Below are 16,193 nucleotides of genomic sequence, written 5' to 3' on the forward strand. Positions count from 1 at the left end.
TGTTTTGAGTCTTTTAATCTGTTCTGTTGATCCTCAGGTCTATTTCTTTGCCAGTACCATGCTGATTTTATCACTGTAACTTTGTAGTACAATTTCAAGTCAGAGATTGAGATGCCTCCTGCCTTGATATAGTTGCCCAGAATGACCTTTGCTATTCTAGGTTACTTCTGTTTCCAAATGAATTTTAGGGATATTTTCTCTAGATCTGTAAGTATGTTAATGGTACTTTGATTGGGATTGAATTAAATCTATATAACAGTTTAGGGAGTATGGCCATTTTCACAATGTTGGTTTTACCCACCCAAGAGCAAGGGATATCTTTCCATTTTCTAGTATCTTTTTGAATCTCCATTTTTAGAGTAGTATGATGTTAAACATATAGGTCTTTCTTTCTTAGGTTGACTCCTAAGTATTTCTTTTTTTAAATGCTATTGTGAAAGGTGCACTTTCCATAATTTCTCTCTCAGGGACTTTTTGTTTTTGTAGGAATGTTACTGATTTTTGAGTGTTGACATTGTATCCAGCCACACTGGTGAATTTGTTTATTAACTCTAGTTTTTCAATGGTGTTTTTTGTGTCTTCTATGTAGAGTATAATGTCATCTGAAAATAGTGATAATTTAAATTATTCCTTTCCTATCTTTATTCCTTTTATTTCAGTCTCTTGTCTGATTGATCTGGTTAATATTTCCAGAACTATATATGAACAGCAGGGTGATAGTGGACATTCTTGTCTAGTTCCTGATTTTAGAATGAAATATTTCAGTTTTTGTCCAGTTAGTATAATGTTGTCTGTTGGTTTGTTATATATGGTCTTTAACAGATTGAGGTAGTTACCATCTATACCGAGTTTCTGTAGGTTTTTATCATGAACAGGTGTTGGAGTTTATCAAATACTTTTGCTGCATCTAATGAGATGATCATGTGATTTTAATTTTTTGACTGTTGATGTGATGTATTACATTTATTGATTTGTGTATGTTAAACAATCCCTGCATTCCTGGGATAAATACCACTTGGTCATGATGTATAATGTTCTTGATTATTTGCTGAATTCCATTTCCCAGTATTTTTTTGAGAATCTTTGCATCAATGTTCATTAGTGAGATTGGCCTGTAGTTTTCCTTTTTGATTGGGTCTTTCTCTGCTTTCGGTATCAGAGTAATACTTGCCTCTAGCAATGAGTCAGGGAGGACTGCTTCTATTTAAATTTCATGAAGAGTTTGAGGAGGAATGGCATTAAATTTTCTCTAGATTTCTTGTAGAATTCACCCATGAAACCATCAGGACCTGGGCTTTTTTTTGTTGGTAAGTTTTTAATCATGTTTTCAATTTCAATACCTGATATTGGGTTATTCAAAATTGTTATATCTTCCTGATTGAGCATTGGTAGTTTGTATGCTTCTAGTATCTGTCCATTTCCTCTGTGTTTTCCACTCTATTTGAATAAAGATTTTCAAAGTAGGATTCATGATCTTTCAATTTCCTTGGGATCTGTAGTAATTTCCCTCTTTTCAATCCTTATTGAATGAATTTGAGTTTTCTCTTTCTTTTTCTTGATAATATTGGCTAGAGATTTATCAATTTTGTTTATTCTTTCAAAAAACAGCTCTTTGATTCATTAATGCTTTGTATTGTTCTTTTCAGTCTCAATATAATAATTTGTGCTCTGATCTTTATAATTTCCTCTGTTCTGTGAGCTTTGTGTTTTACTTGCTTTTCCTTTTCTAGAAGCTTAAGATGTAGCATTAGGTTGTTTGTTTGTGCTCATTCTGTTTTCTTGATATGACCATTTATTGCTATATATTTGCTATATATATATATTGAAAAAAATATATATATTGCTATATATTTCTCACTGTGTTCCACAGGCTCGGTATGTTGTATCTGCCTTTTCACTGAATTGTAGGTATTGCTTAATATCTTCTTTAATTTTCCCTGTAACTCATTGATTGTTCAAGAGGTTATTATTATCCATATATTTATATAAGTTTTGCAATTTATTTTGCCATTAATTTTGCTATTTATGTGCACTATGATCAGATAGTATGCATGGGATAATTTCAATCCCATTACATTTACTTAAGAATGTTTTACGGGCTAATACATGATCTATTTTAGAGAGTGTCCCATGAACATCTAGAATAATGTGTATTCTGATGTGGTCAGGTGGAACACTGTAGACATCTACATTTGCTGGCAGGTTTGATTCAGTTCTGTTATTTCTTTGCCAATCTTTGTCCAGTTGGTCTATCTCTTTGTGACAATTGGTTATAAGTTCCTCTGTTACAATTGTGTTGTCGCTTATTTGGTATTTCATGTCCATTAATATTTGTCTTATATAGTTGAGTGCTCCTGTATTTAGTGAGTATATGTTTATGATTGTTCTACCTCTTGAATTTTTCCACTAACAATTATGTAGTGACCTTCTTTACATCTTTTGATCATTTTTGGTCTGAAGTTCACATTGTCTGCAAATAGAATAGCTACCTCTGCTTTTTTCTGGGTTCCTGTCACATAGAATATTATATTTCTTCCTTTGACTTTTAGTCTATGGGTTTCCTTTTGAGTCATATATGTCTCTTGTGTACAGCATATTGTGGGATCCTGTTTCTTGATCCATTCTGTCAATCTATTTCTGAGCTGACTAGCCTAGAAGTATTGATGTAAGTCAACCCTTAGGTCCTGATGTCACTATGTCTTCAGATTGTTCCAGGCCACCAGATCTCCTTGACTATAGTGCTTGTGTCACCTAGGACTCTACTGTGTCACTGGGTGTCCTATAAGCCCTTTTAGTGTTCTCCAGGTTGGGAGAGGCCTTATTGGTATACTCCTCAACCCATCTGGTGTTCTCTGTATGGAGGACGGATTCACCACATTCTTACTAAGCTCACCAAGGTCCTACAGCTGGAACAAACTTTGCTACTGCTCCCATTCACCCACTGAAGACTTCTATTTTAGAGGCAAGCTCACCACACTGATGGAAATCTGCTGAGGTCCTCTGTTTGGAGGAGAGGTTACTGAGTGTTCCACCAACCCAGCAAGGTCAATCCACTACAGTTCAACATTCTGGAAGGAGGAGGCGCAGCTGAATATCAACAGCAATACCAGGTTCAGGAGATGTTGACGGTCCCCCAGGGGTGCCTGGGAAGCAGGTGCAGAAATGGCCTCTCCTCTGGGCTGGAGGCCTGTGGTCTAAAGAGTGGCTGGGAGGGCAGGCACAGAAGCAGCCTACCCTCCAGGCTGGAGATCCAGAGTCCTGTAGTTATTTCTTGTATTTTTCATGCAAGGTTTCCATCTTTTTATAGTGCTCCTCACTTTTTAAAAACTATGTATTCATTAGATGTGTTCAGCATTTCTTTTTATTACATTTAGCATTTCTTCTTTTACTTGGGAGATTATTTCTTATCTGAGTTCCTTTACAGCTTCAAGGAGTTGTTTGTTTACTTCAGTTGCTTTCATTTTAGAAGTTTCAGGTGCATGGATTACATTTTTTTTCTATGTCCATGTGTCCTAGGCCTTTTTGGTTTGGGCTGGAGGTTTGAGATTACATTTTGCTCTTTCATTTTGTCATTTTTCCTGTATTCCCCTGGGGAAGCTGGATGCAAGGTCTTAGTTGTTTCCTGGGTTGAGAATTTTTGTCTGTATTGCAAGAAGCTTCTCCAGGTGAGTGGATATTGTTAGTCAGGCCTTATAAATTCCCTAATGGCACGTAAAGGATCCTCAAATGTGAAGAGTATATTGGGTGGGCCGTCAGCCCATCCTACATGGTACTCTGAAGCTCTTTGGCTGCTTGAGGTTGCTGGGTAGGACTCTACCAGGTTCTGAGTGGTGTACCAAGGCTAAAAAGCTAGATGGAGTATGTTCTATGAGCCTTTAGCTCATGGCACATGGTGCACTAAAGCTCTGTGTCTGCTTGGGGCCAGTTGGGGTTGGGTTCTACCAGATGTTGAATGAGGTGCCAAGGTTACATGGCTGGGTGAGGTTCACCGTGCAGGCCTTCAGTTCATGCCACTGAGTGCAAGTGGTTCCCTGTCCACTCAAGGTCATTGGGCAGGGCTCAAATAATTGCTTTCACTATTTTTCTTTTAAAATAATAAAATATCTAAAGAATTAAGCAGAAAATAACATTATTTTGAAGACTGTTATTCATCCACATAGTAGCCAATCTATATGAAGCCAAATTTAATAAGATGTGTTCTCCATTTCTGACAATTTTTAATCTATACTATAATACCCATAAGATTGAGTCTATCATAATTTTTGAAGTGACCTAACTAAGGTACAAAAAGTTAAGTTTATTATCCAAAGACACACAGATAATGAAGATAGGACAGGGATTTAAACTCAGCAATTCTGCTCTGCTCCATCTCTGTCAACAGTTTAAATGTTCCTAAATAACATAGATGAAGGTTCACCAACTTACAAATGAAGTGTGTAATTATCACTTACATTTAAATTTAGTAAAATACAGAAATACAGGACAAAAGTTGAAAAGAAAATTTTACAGATGATTTTTGCATTGTAAATTTTTAAATTTTCTCAGTTCTTATAAGAATTTGTGTTACTTAGATTTAACACATTACAATGCAGTTTTATTCAGCAACTTAAGAATATTTATGAAAAGAAAAAGAAAACTTTTTGAGTTCTCACAAAATACTTTTCTCAACAATAATGATATTTACATAGGTCAAAGTATTTTGAATCATCTGAATTCAACAAATTAAAATTCCCATTTTTTAAAAAATAAATCTTCCCAAACTAATAAATGGTATAATGTAATAAAACATAGCCTATCCTATGAATTACATATTTCATATTTCCTTTTTTGTGGACACACACATAACTATATTTTAACCCAATATTGTATTTTTCGCAAGTGTTTTGATATTCAAAATACATCTGTGTTTCTGTAATATAATATTTTTTAAAAATTCAAGAAACACATACAATTTATTTTTCTCATTGTTATTGTATCTCCTCTGTTTAAACATACTTTAGATTCTATGGTATTCATTACTATGATTTAATTTTAATTTTAAGCATTATAAAATTGCCCCATTTCAAAATGTCTCTGTGAATGTTTCCAACTAAAAATATCAGGCTCTCTTTCTCCAGACCCTTCCACTTTCTTGATGCAGGTTTTTATGTTTATGGAGTAAATATGATTTTTCTCTTCAGATGTGGATGCAGATGTAGGTAGACACACTTCTACTGCTGTCCCTCACTGATTGTTATCTTTTTAACACATAGGAGGGCAAATGTATATTCTGTGGTTTTTTTCTGAGTTGACGATAAAGAATTTTTCAATTTCATAGGAAAACAGGTGCATCTGGAAAATATAATAAACCTTGAATTAAACCAGCTACATTAGGTTAGATAACACAATGTTATCTCTAATTTGAGCAAGGCAAAGTACAAACAAAGAGAATAAAGAAAAACTAAAGGAAAAGAGAATAGACCTTTTGGAAATGGGAAGGCATTCAGGAGACTGTGGAGTGGGGGAGGAAAAGTAAGTAAACTTAACTATTTCATGCAAAGTAAAGTAAAAACTTCAATCAGTGTAACAATTGTATATCATAAACGTGAGCTGAGAATAATGATAACAAACAGAATGTTAACAGAGAAAGAGAATTTAGAGGTAGAGGGAGAGAAGTGGGTGGGAAGGGGAAAGGGACAAAAAAAGCCAAGATGTATTACATACATGTCCCCACTCCCCAAGATGAGTGTGAACATCATATACAACAAACATGCACCAAAAAATTATCTATTAAGACCCTGAGGGGCTATTGGAATTTGCTCAACCTGAAACTGATGTTGTTTCTTTCTGCTACATGATATTGAAATGGAGTATTAATTAACTAACATGTTTACTTAGTAATATGTCAGGATGATCCTCTATTGCAGAGTGAATCTAAGCCATTCAAAGCTTCTTCCTCTCCTAGAATATTTTATGTAGGGCTTCAGTAGTTAGTGCAATATGCACCAAGTGAATTCAACTTGAGGTATTTCTACAGAACAGACACAAAGTAGAACATAAAGGATGAATTTAAAAGTGTATGTGATATTTCAGGTAGAGTATAATGTGAAAGAATGGATGAGCACAGCAACCTGACTTAGAGAAGGAACAGAGAGAGATGAGCAATGAGCCCTCCTTAAAGGATGGGGATGTGTTGGCAGCACATATTTTCCCAAGACTCTCCTCAAAGCACTCAGGACCTCCTTGTTCCTCAAGCTATAAATCAGGAGGTTCAGTGCTGGTGTGACAATTGTGTAGAAAGCAGAGGTGATGTTGTCCTGTTTGTCATTATAAAAGGAACTGGGTAGGACATACATCAGTATAGCCACCCATAAAACATCCCTACCACAGTCAGGTGGGAGGATCAGGTGACAAGAGCTTTATTCCTGCTCTCCTTTGAGGGCATGTGGAGCACAGTGAACAGAATTAATGTGTAGGAAGTAACAATGACAACAAGAGAGGGAATAAGGAAAGTCATACCTGTCACATAAACCAGGAGCTCATATCTGGAGATGTCTGCACAGGCTAGGCTGAGCAAGGGTAAAATCAGACACAGCAGGGTGTCTGATTTCCTGATTCATGCAGAATGGATAGAGTATGGCATACACCGTATGTCCGAAAGCACTTAGGGATGCCAGGATTCAGCATGAAATCACCATGAACTAACAGTCTCTAGGCCACGTGAAAACCACACTGTTGAGAGGATGACAAATGATCAAATATCTATCAACCATGAAGGCCAGCCAATAGGAGGTCTTCAGCACCACCCAGTATCAGTGCCAGGAACATCTGAAGAGGCTGCATGAGAGCCTTTGAAGTGACAACTGATATGAACAGGAGGTCCATGAGAGAGCTGCCTCAGCAGGAGGTACATGGGCACATGGAGCCAGACATCTACTGTGATGACCAGGAGCAGTAGGCCATTGCTGATCAGGGCCAACAAGTACAGGACTATGAGTGTGGCACCAAGTAGTTCAGGAGACCCACTGTCATTCAGGATCCCCACCAAGATGAAGCCACTTCCTAAGGTGGAGTTCTGGAGCTCCATTTTGTGTGGTTTCTTCAGCTGCCTAGAACCAGATGGATTCTCAGTTGTTAGTTTTGTTACAGCAGAATCCCCTTAGAATATCCCATATTTAATCCATGAGAAGTTATGTTTTCCCTTAGAAATTGAATTCGTTTCTTAATTTCTGACTGTCAATTTAGCTTAATAAAATTCATTTCAATTTAATTGTTGTGAGAGTAATAGCTAAACATTAAAAGATAACTACATCAAATATTACTGAGGTCATTAAACCTGAATAACTCTATGTCCAGAAATATTAAATCACATCTTTGCTAATATTAAGGAGACATTCTGACATTCATGTACTTTTGAAATCTTGTAACAACAGGGTAATGTTTGAATGACATTTAAAATATCCAGTTAGTTTTCTGTATAGACATATTTTTAATAGGAGATTCTGAACTGGCACAGAAATATGACTTAAATAAAGCAATTCAATTTCTTTTTCTACTTACTCAAAAATTATATTTGTAGCATTCAAGGTTATAGATACAAGCCTCATAAGAAGTGCTCAGATTCTCAATTAAGTGTTGCTAAGGTAGACCCTAATTTTGTCACATCAGAAGCTCCTTAGAATTCCACTATTGAATTCATGAGATGATACAATTTCCATTTTAATTGACTTTTCTTCTTGATTTTTGAATTTCTGATTCTTAATTTATCTTAATAAAAATATTTATCTGGGCCATTCATAGATTGAGGGTAAAGAAAACAAAGCTACAGCAGTAGGAATCTGTCCCAGAATCAGCACCCTGCACAGGCCACTGGCAGGCAAGGAACACACTGAATCAAGCCTCTCCCTGTGAGTCAGTACTATTCCCAGACTGGGGTGACAGGACAGAGCAACATCAGCAAGCAAATCCTGTCTGGGAACCAGTACTATGTGTATGCTGTTGGAGGACCAGGAACAGATAGACTCAAGACCCTGTCAGTGTGCAGGCTGGCAAACAAGAAGTAAAAGCATCACCCCTGCCATAAGCCACTGGCTTATCCAGAAAAACACAAGCTGTGATGATAGCTATGAAGGTGAAATGCAATAGGATGCCTATGGTGCTTTGCAGGTCTATGCCAGAGGATAGTGGTAAGCAGTGAAATCTAAGAGTTATCTTCTGAGAGTTGCAGCCATTGTTGATTCCCTATTGTCTTGTTTTGGAAGTCCTATATCATTTCCATTGTTTTTTGGGGGGTTGGATTTTATTCACTTTTATTCTGTTTGATTATGTCAAATTTGATGGTAGGAGCAGTTATTTTAAGATGAAATATATTATGGTAGCAATTTTGGATTTACTATAGGCTTATTTTGAAGTCTTTTAATATATTCATTGTTTTGTTTTATTGCTTCCATTCTATTCTCTTCTGCTTGATATTCACTATATCCGAACTTATCTACAGCTATTTTGAAGACATCAAAAAGCATTATGGTAACTAGTGTTGATTTGGTAATGTTTTGAGTTCTGTATCTTTTACAATGGTTGGTTTTGGTTGATTTTATTCTATTTTATCCTCCTTAAAAAAAAACCAAATACATCTGAATGGAGAACTGAGACGAATAATAGCTAAATAGATCACCATCTTGATAGTGAAGTGACTTGCATAGATGTGAAAAACTAATCACATTTAACTTTTAAAATAAATTTCTAGTTTGTCTTGACATAAACAAATATGTCAATCCCTAATAATATTTTCAAATAATTCTTCCATGTTCCACTAATTTATTCTACCTCTTTCATCACAGAGTATGGACTGTAAAGTCACATGTTAGCTAACTGCTAAGTTCCAGCATATTTTTCTTCTTGATTCTTTTTGAAAACATTTGATTACATTCACTACATCTTTTTTTTTCTTTTTTTGGGGGGGGGGCTGGGGATCAAACTCATGACTTTGTACTTACCAAGCAAGTGCTTCAGCCGCTGAGCTAAATCCCCAGCCCCATTCACTACATCTTAAAAACTCATTGGAAATATGTTTGTAGGTCTATTCAATTTCTCAGTTAATATTTATTTCAGGACTTTTAATAATATTCAGCCTCTCCTTTCAGAACATCACGTACTATTAAATTATTCATCTCTTCATTTAAATTATTATACATTTTAATTTATCTGTACATGTGTGTAGTACATAATGTTAACCTTTTTTGGGGGAAGTAGGTACATGAGTCATCTTACTTACAAGTAAAAATAAAGATCACAATAAAAGATAGATAATAGGCAGTAAGGAGACAGATCCTTATCCCAGGAGGAGGGAATCAAGAGATGGAGGGAGTGGGGAAGGGAGAGACATGGGATGAAAACAAGAAACTGGGATGTGTTATGTATATGCACCAACTGTACACAAGAGATGTAAACATTGTGTACTGCAAATATGTCCAAGAAAGGAAAAGAATAAGGAATTAAGTCATCATTTTTTAAAAAAAGTATTCTTTCACATCCTTCATCTAACCTAATGGCTTTGTCCTATATGCATCCTAAATACCCTTATTTCTCCCCTTCAAATTTGTTACTCACCTACATCTGAACTGCATGTCTTACTGTCTTTTCCATCTTTACAGGTGTACATCAAAGACTCATTTCTACAGCGCTCTGGGTCTCAGTCTCACTGACCGCCATGAGTTTCTGCTCCTGCAGATTCTGTTCCTTATGAAGACTTTTTCGTACATTGTCCTGTTCTATAACAATAAAATACATTTTGATTAACCCCTTTGCATGACTTTATCTCTTTCAGGTCTTGTCATGTGTTTTCACCTCCCTTTGAAAGAAGAAATAAATCACAACAGTAGTTTCTCTTTTCTGTTTTTTTCTCCCTAACTTAACTCACTCTCAGTGAAGCTCTGCTCTCATTCCACAGATTTATTTTTCTTTGCTATGCCATCACCGATATACTAAAAAAAGGAAATCACTGTCATATCTTCCTGCTTCAAACTTTGAGCAACACAGAGAGGATGGCTATCTTCCTCTGAAACTGTTTCTTTCCTTGGTTTCTAGATGCAAACACTCCCGGCTGCTCTCCTTTCTCCTCCACGTCCTTGAACTATTTTGATCCCTTTTTCATTCTGAATGTGGAAGGTTTCCATAGTGCTAATATGGATTCCCCTTTCTTCTCATTCAATAATATCTTCCTTAGTAGTTTCACCCAAGATTTAAATGCCATCAGCATGACTCTTGACACCCAAAGACCTGAGCAGTTGCGTGAATCACAGGCTTGGATATCTCACCAACTACTTTTCAATCAAAAATAAAATTTGAATTCATTTCTCAATAATCTGTTCTGCTTCACTTTTTCTGCCCATATAACATCACACTATTCATATAACTGATCAATCTGAAGTGTTAAATATAAGCATCATTTTCTCCTATGCCATAATGTTTCAACAAATAATTCCTAACGACTTTATTCATACAATAAATTCCACATATACTTACTTGCTTTGAATCCTCTACACTTGCATCTTAGCTCAAGTCATCATAATCCATGCTGCTCAACAATACTTTCCTCAAAGCTCTTTTTACACTATCTTTTGTCCTAGTGTAATGTTTTCTCCCCAGCACTCAGAGTGAACACCATGAATACAAAGCAGATCACATTGTTTTTCCACACAGAATGGTCTTATTTCCACCTACTTTTCAGCCTATGTCTGAAACTCTATCCATTTATGCTTACTGTAACTCACTGTATTATCTTTCTTGCTGTACAGGATCCAAATTGTTGCCAGATTTAGAGCCAGTTATCTGTTTTCAGAGCTTGTGATATTCTTTCATTGTATTTTCAAGTTTTACCCGTTAGTATTTAATCTCCCCTGAAATGTGAACTTGTCAAAGAAGTTGGCACTGTAATTAGCACGCACTCAACCAGAGGACACTGCCCTATATCTTGCTTTATTTTCTTTGTTACTCTTGTAATCATATAAAACTTTCCTTTTTTATGGCTTAGTTTACATCACCACTGTCTGATTCTACTCTCCAAAATGTGTCTGAAAAGTACAGACTGCACTATTTGTGTGTCAAAGTGCTTCTCCATAATGTGAAAGACGATATGAAGGTGAATGTGCACATTTACTTTGCTGAATTCTCTCTCTTGCTCTCTCTCTCTCTCTCTCTTGGTACTGGGGATTGACCCTGCGACCTTGCTCTTGCCAGGCAGACACTTATGCCGCTGAGCTAAATCTCCAGTCCCCAAACTAACTACTTAAAATGACCTATAAATTCAACATGAAAGTCACCAATATTCACATGGTATTTTTGAAAGTGGATTTTGACATGCTAAAAAGTAAAGACCTGGTCTGCTGTCAATTTGAGTCTACTTACTTGTCATTCCATCCCTCATCCAAGGCTTATGTATGTGGAAAATGTTTTACTCTTTAAACTACTGAGATTAAGGATTGCTTGGTTTGAATTGTGGTAATACAGAGGAGATGGGCCAGGAAAGTCTGTCACTGAGGCACAATCCAATCTTCCAGCTTTGGCGATTAAGTTTTCCTCGAGCCATTTCATTTTCATGTTGTGTGTTATTGCTTCCCAACATCTGCTCAAAATTTGTGGCCACAGTCTTGGGTGTGTCAAACTCTACTTTTATTTATTTTCAGGTACTATCTGAATTTAATTTCCTAGCCTATGTTTATTGCCTAAACTTCAGCTTTATTCAGTAGTAGGAGAGGGTTAACAGCAATGCCTGGGCACTTTATTGCAGTAAAGAGTACTAATATAGAGTTAATACAGAAGGCACTTGCTTTATTGGCATAAAGTTGACAATCAGGAGGATTCAAATGTAAGCAAATAATTACACTCCTTATTTATGTTAAAAATTATCCCATTGCCTCAAAAAAACTGATGTATTTTTTTAATTGCATAAGGGATCACCAGGAATTGTTTTAAATGGAAATAACTGAGTCAGCTGCTCCACTCATTCTCTATTGAGAAGTATTCATTTTAAACAAGCAACTAGGAATCAGGGTAGTCAAATCTTACTAATTCTGCTCTTCATTACAGAGCCAAATGCCTTTGCAAAGGCTATGACATTCTTTCAGATCTCCTTTTGTTGCCTTATGTCATTTTCCATCATGGTTCCCAATTGTGGTAGTTAGATTTTCCATTGCTGAGACAAAATATCTTACACCCAAAACTGAAAGGTTGAGATGTCTATTTTGGCTCATGTTTTGAAGGGTTTCAGTATATGGATGGCTGACTCCAAGGCAGAAATATCATGTCAGGCACATTTGAAAGAAAGTGCTTAACTCCTAGCATCTGGAAAGCAGGGAGTGGGGAAAAGAGTACCACAAGTAAAGGATAAGATGTGGTACACAGCATCATATCCCCAGGGTTCAGCAAGACACATCCAGTAGTATGTCTTACAAATCCCATAGGCATCTTTCAAGATAATCAAGTTGATAATCCAGATTAACCATCACACCTTAAATACTACAGTCCAGTCAAGTTTTTTTCAGAATTAAATGCTGGGAAAATTATGTAGTATCTAATTCAAGGCACTTTTTAATCCAAACCCAGCACCTCATCAGTCTTTTATTTTATCTCCTCAGTCTTGATATTTTCCTGACACTACCTATACACTTAGAAAATACATCATGAATTACTTCATAACTGTTCTGTTTTTAATGTCCAAAATTTCAAAATTTACAATTGAATGCTATTTTACAAATATATCACCATAAATAATATGTTTTATGTCTGTATCCTTATTTCTTACAAGTGTACCTCAGGTCATGTAAACATTTCAAAACATTTATTTAATGCTTGCAAAAAATAAGGAAATGAAACCATTTTTCAGTATGCATTCTCATGTTTGTGATATGTGTTTGTTTATATAGTTCTTTGTTTAGTTTTTATATACAAGTATATTTCTACTTTTTAAAACTTCCTTTTTAGATTGTATGGTCTTGAAGAGTAGTGGCTGTGTTTACTTTCTTAATGATTTTTTCTTTTTTTTAATTTGATTTAAAGAAAAGGAAACAAAAGAACACATGGAGATAAAAAAGGTAGAAATAATACAAACTTACAGAAAAACAAAGGGTAAGAAATTGCTGGTTGATAAGTTACACATTGTCATCTTAGAAATAGCTGTTCATGTTATAGAATTAAAGTATTTAGAATGACATTCATAAAGTGATACTACAAACCGTTCTGCTCTATGATCAAACAAAAGCTCAGTAATATGGTTATCAGTCATACACATTTGTTTCACATCTCAAAGAGGGTAAGATTAAACATATCAAAACAGAACAAAGTAGTTAAAAAAAACAATTTAAAGAAATACAGATTTCGCAGCAAGCCCACTGGAGATCTTCATTGTCTGTCTAACTGTCTCTAGTTTCTTACAAATAGTTGTCCCCATCTTCACCCACTTTATATACTTATTGCATATTATAGAAGTAATCAAATCATTGGAGGCTTTTTAGGTCCTCAAGTTCCAAATTAGGAAAGACAATCGTAACTACCATCGCATCTCTCATTCTCTTTGTGATAGCTGTCCCCTTCTCTACAAGGTACATTAAAATCAAGGTACATTAAAATCAAGGTGCCAAAGTAAGGCATAAAGAGAGAATCCTAAAGGTAGCAAGAGTAAATATAAAGTCACATATACTGAAAGCTTATTGGATTGACAGCCAATTTCTTTATACAAAATCCGTAGATCAGAGGAAGAAAGGGTGATTTATTTACAGTGATTAAAACATATGACCCAGTGAACCAAGAATACTATATTATTACCTTTCTGTCACTCTGAAGATATCCCTGAGATAATCAATTTAAAGAAAGGACTCGTCTGGCTCGTGGTTTCAGAGTTTTCTTCTCTGATGCTGTGGGCACACTACATCATGCTGTATCACAGTGTATCATGGCAAGAGCATAGACAGCTGGGAATCTGTTTACCAGATGACAGCTGGGAAGCAATAGAGGAAAGAAGAAGGCAGGGCTCAACGTCCCCTTTGAGGACATGTTTCCAGTGACCTGGCTTTCTTTCACTTGGCCCCACCTCCTAAACATTCTGTCTCCTCCAAATATTGTCACAGGCTGGAGACCTGGGCTTGAACACATGGGTCTTTGGAGGTACACACAAAATCAAAACAAGGGCATCTATTCAGCAAAGCTAAATTTCAGAAGTGAAAGGGGCATAAAGTTTCATACAATAATTTCTTTATCAGTGTATTTATTATTAACTTACGAAAATGCTATTGGTTTTGTATCCAGCTACAATGCTGAATTTGCTCATTAATTTGAAGAGATTTTTGGCATATTTTTTGGAATGTCTTAGTAAAGTTTCACCCTTCCCTAAACATACCCCTATTCTTTCTTTTCTTGCTTAATTGCTCTCGCTAATGTTTCAAGTACTATGCTGAACAGGAGTGGTGACAGAGGACATCCTTGTCTTGTTTCTGATTTTGCAGTTAAGGTTTCAGTTTTTTCCCACTTAATATGATGTTGACAGTAAGTCTGTGCTCAATGTCTTTTATCAGATTGAGAGCAACCAGACCCCAAAACTCTCAACATTTAAGTCCAACAGCTCATTTAACTTCCTATAAATATTTTATTCAATGTTTTTATCATGAAAGCATTTTGGATTTTGTCCAAGGTTTTTTTCTTTATCTGTTGTGATTATCAAGTGACTTTTGCTTGCTAACTGATTTGTATATGTCAGACCTTCCTTGCATCTGTGAGATGAAGCCTACTTGGTCATGATGTATGATTGTTTTGAATAATTTGTGTTCTCTTTTCCAGTGTATTGTTGATGATTTTTATATCTATACTTCTCAAACATATTAGTCTACGGTTTCTTTTCTTTTCTTTTTTTTTTTTTTTTGGTCTTTTTTTGTTTTTATCGGTACCAGGGATTGAACTCACGAATGCCTGCTTGGAAGGCAGGTGCTTATGCCACTGAGCTAAATCCCCAGCCCCTACAGTTTCTTTTTTATGGTTTGATACTTGTCTGGCTTGAAACCAGTGTAATGGTAGCTTCTAGGAGAGATTTTGAGAGTATTCCTTTCTTTAAATTTCATTAAAAGGCAGTGTTCTCCATGTAGCCATACACCATGTCACTTGGAGCCTAGTTGGGCCCCATGCAACATTTTTCATCTCTTGAACACCTGCAGGAAGGCCCCACAAGGCCTAGGTGGGCCCCACCCAGTGATCTAAGTAGCCTGGACCCACTTACTCTTCATTTTGTGAGCCAAAAGCCCATGCAGCGATCTCCATCCAGCCATGCAGCCTTGATGCATCACTCAGAGCCTGATAGGGACCCATCCTGTATCCCCCATCACTGGAGGGTACCCCCAAGCCTAGTTGGGCCCTGACCAGGGACTGTTAGTGGCCCAGTATCACCTTCACTCTGTCTTGCAAGCCCAAGCCCACACAGTGATCTCCATCAGGCTGGGCAGTCCTGGTACTTTACGTGGAGCCTGGTAGGACCCTGCCCAGCATCTTCCATCACTGGAAGATCTTTGGGAAGGTCCCTCAGGCTTAGCTGGGCCATGTCCAGTGACTACGACTGTCCAAGAGCCACCTGCATTCTGCATCATGAGCTGAAAACATGTGCAGTGCTCTCCATCCAGCTGTGCAGCCTGTGATGCATCACTCACAGCCTAGAAGGGCCCCATCAAAAATCCCCCATCACCAGAGGACCTTCAGGAAAGCCCTTCTGTGTAGTTGGCCTCACCCAGTCACCCAGAGTGGCTTGGAGCTGTCTGGTAATGCCTGATTGATGACCTCCACTCAACTGGGAAGACTTCCTGCATTGCAGACAGATATTCTCAACCCACCCCTCCAAAAAAACTGTGACCTTGCCTTCAGCTTCCTTAGGGGAATCTAGGAAAATGACTTAATGAAAGAGCAAAATGCAATATCAAACCTTCAGCCCATCACAAGCGAGCCTAGGAGACATGGACATAGAAGAAAATGCAAGCCATACATCTGAAACTCCTGAAATTATAGCAACTGAAAGAAACAACCCCATGAAGCTGTAAAACAACTCAGATAAGAAATAATGTCCCAGGTAAAAGAAGAAATGAGAAACATAACAAAAGAATACTGAGCACATCTAAGGAAGCTATAGTTAAAAAAAAGTGAGGAGCACTGCAAAAAGATGGAAACCTTGAATGAACAATATA

The 16,193-nt window shown here is 36.7% G+C and overlaps 1 pseudogene; it reads right to left on the reverse strand.

Moving 5' to 3' along the window:
* Positions 1-6,068: 6,068 nt before the first annotated feature.
* LOC100717806 (olfactory receptor 2AG1-like) lies at positions 6,069-7,066 on the reverse strand (annotated as a pseudogene).
* Between the last annotated feature and the right edge of the window lie 9,127 nt (positions 7,067-16,193).

Source organism: Cavia porcellus, unplaced genomic scaffold (assembly GCF_034190915.1).
Source record: "Cavia porcellus strain 051 isolate PalLab524CR breed Dunkin Hartley unplaced genomic scaffold, mCavPor4.1 scaffold_9, whole genome shotgun sequence".
Classification (NCBI taxonomy): domain Eukaryota; kingdom Metazoa; phylum Chordata; class Mammalia; order Rodentia; family Caviidae; genus Cavia; species Cavia porcellus.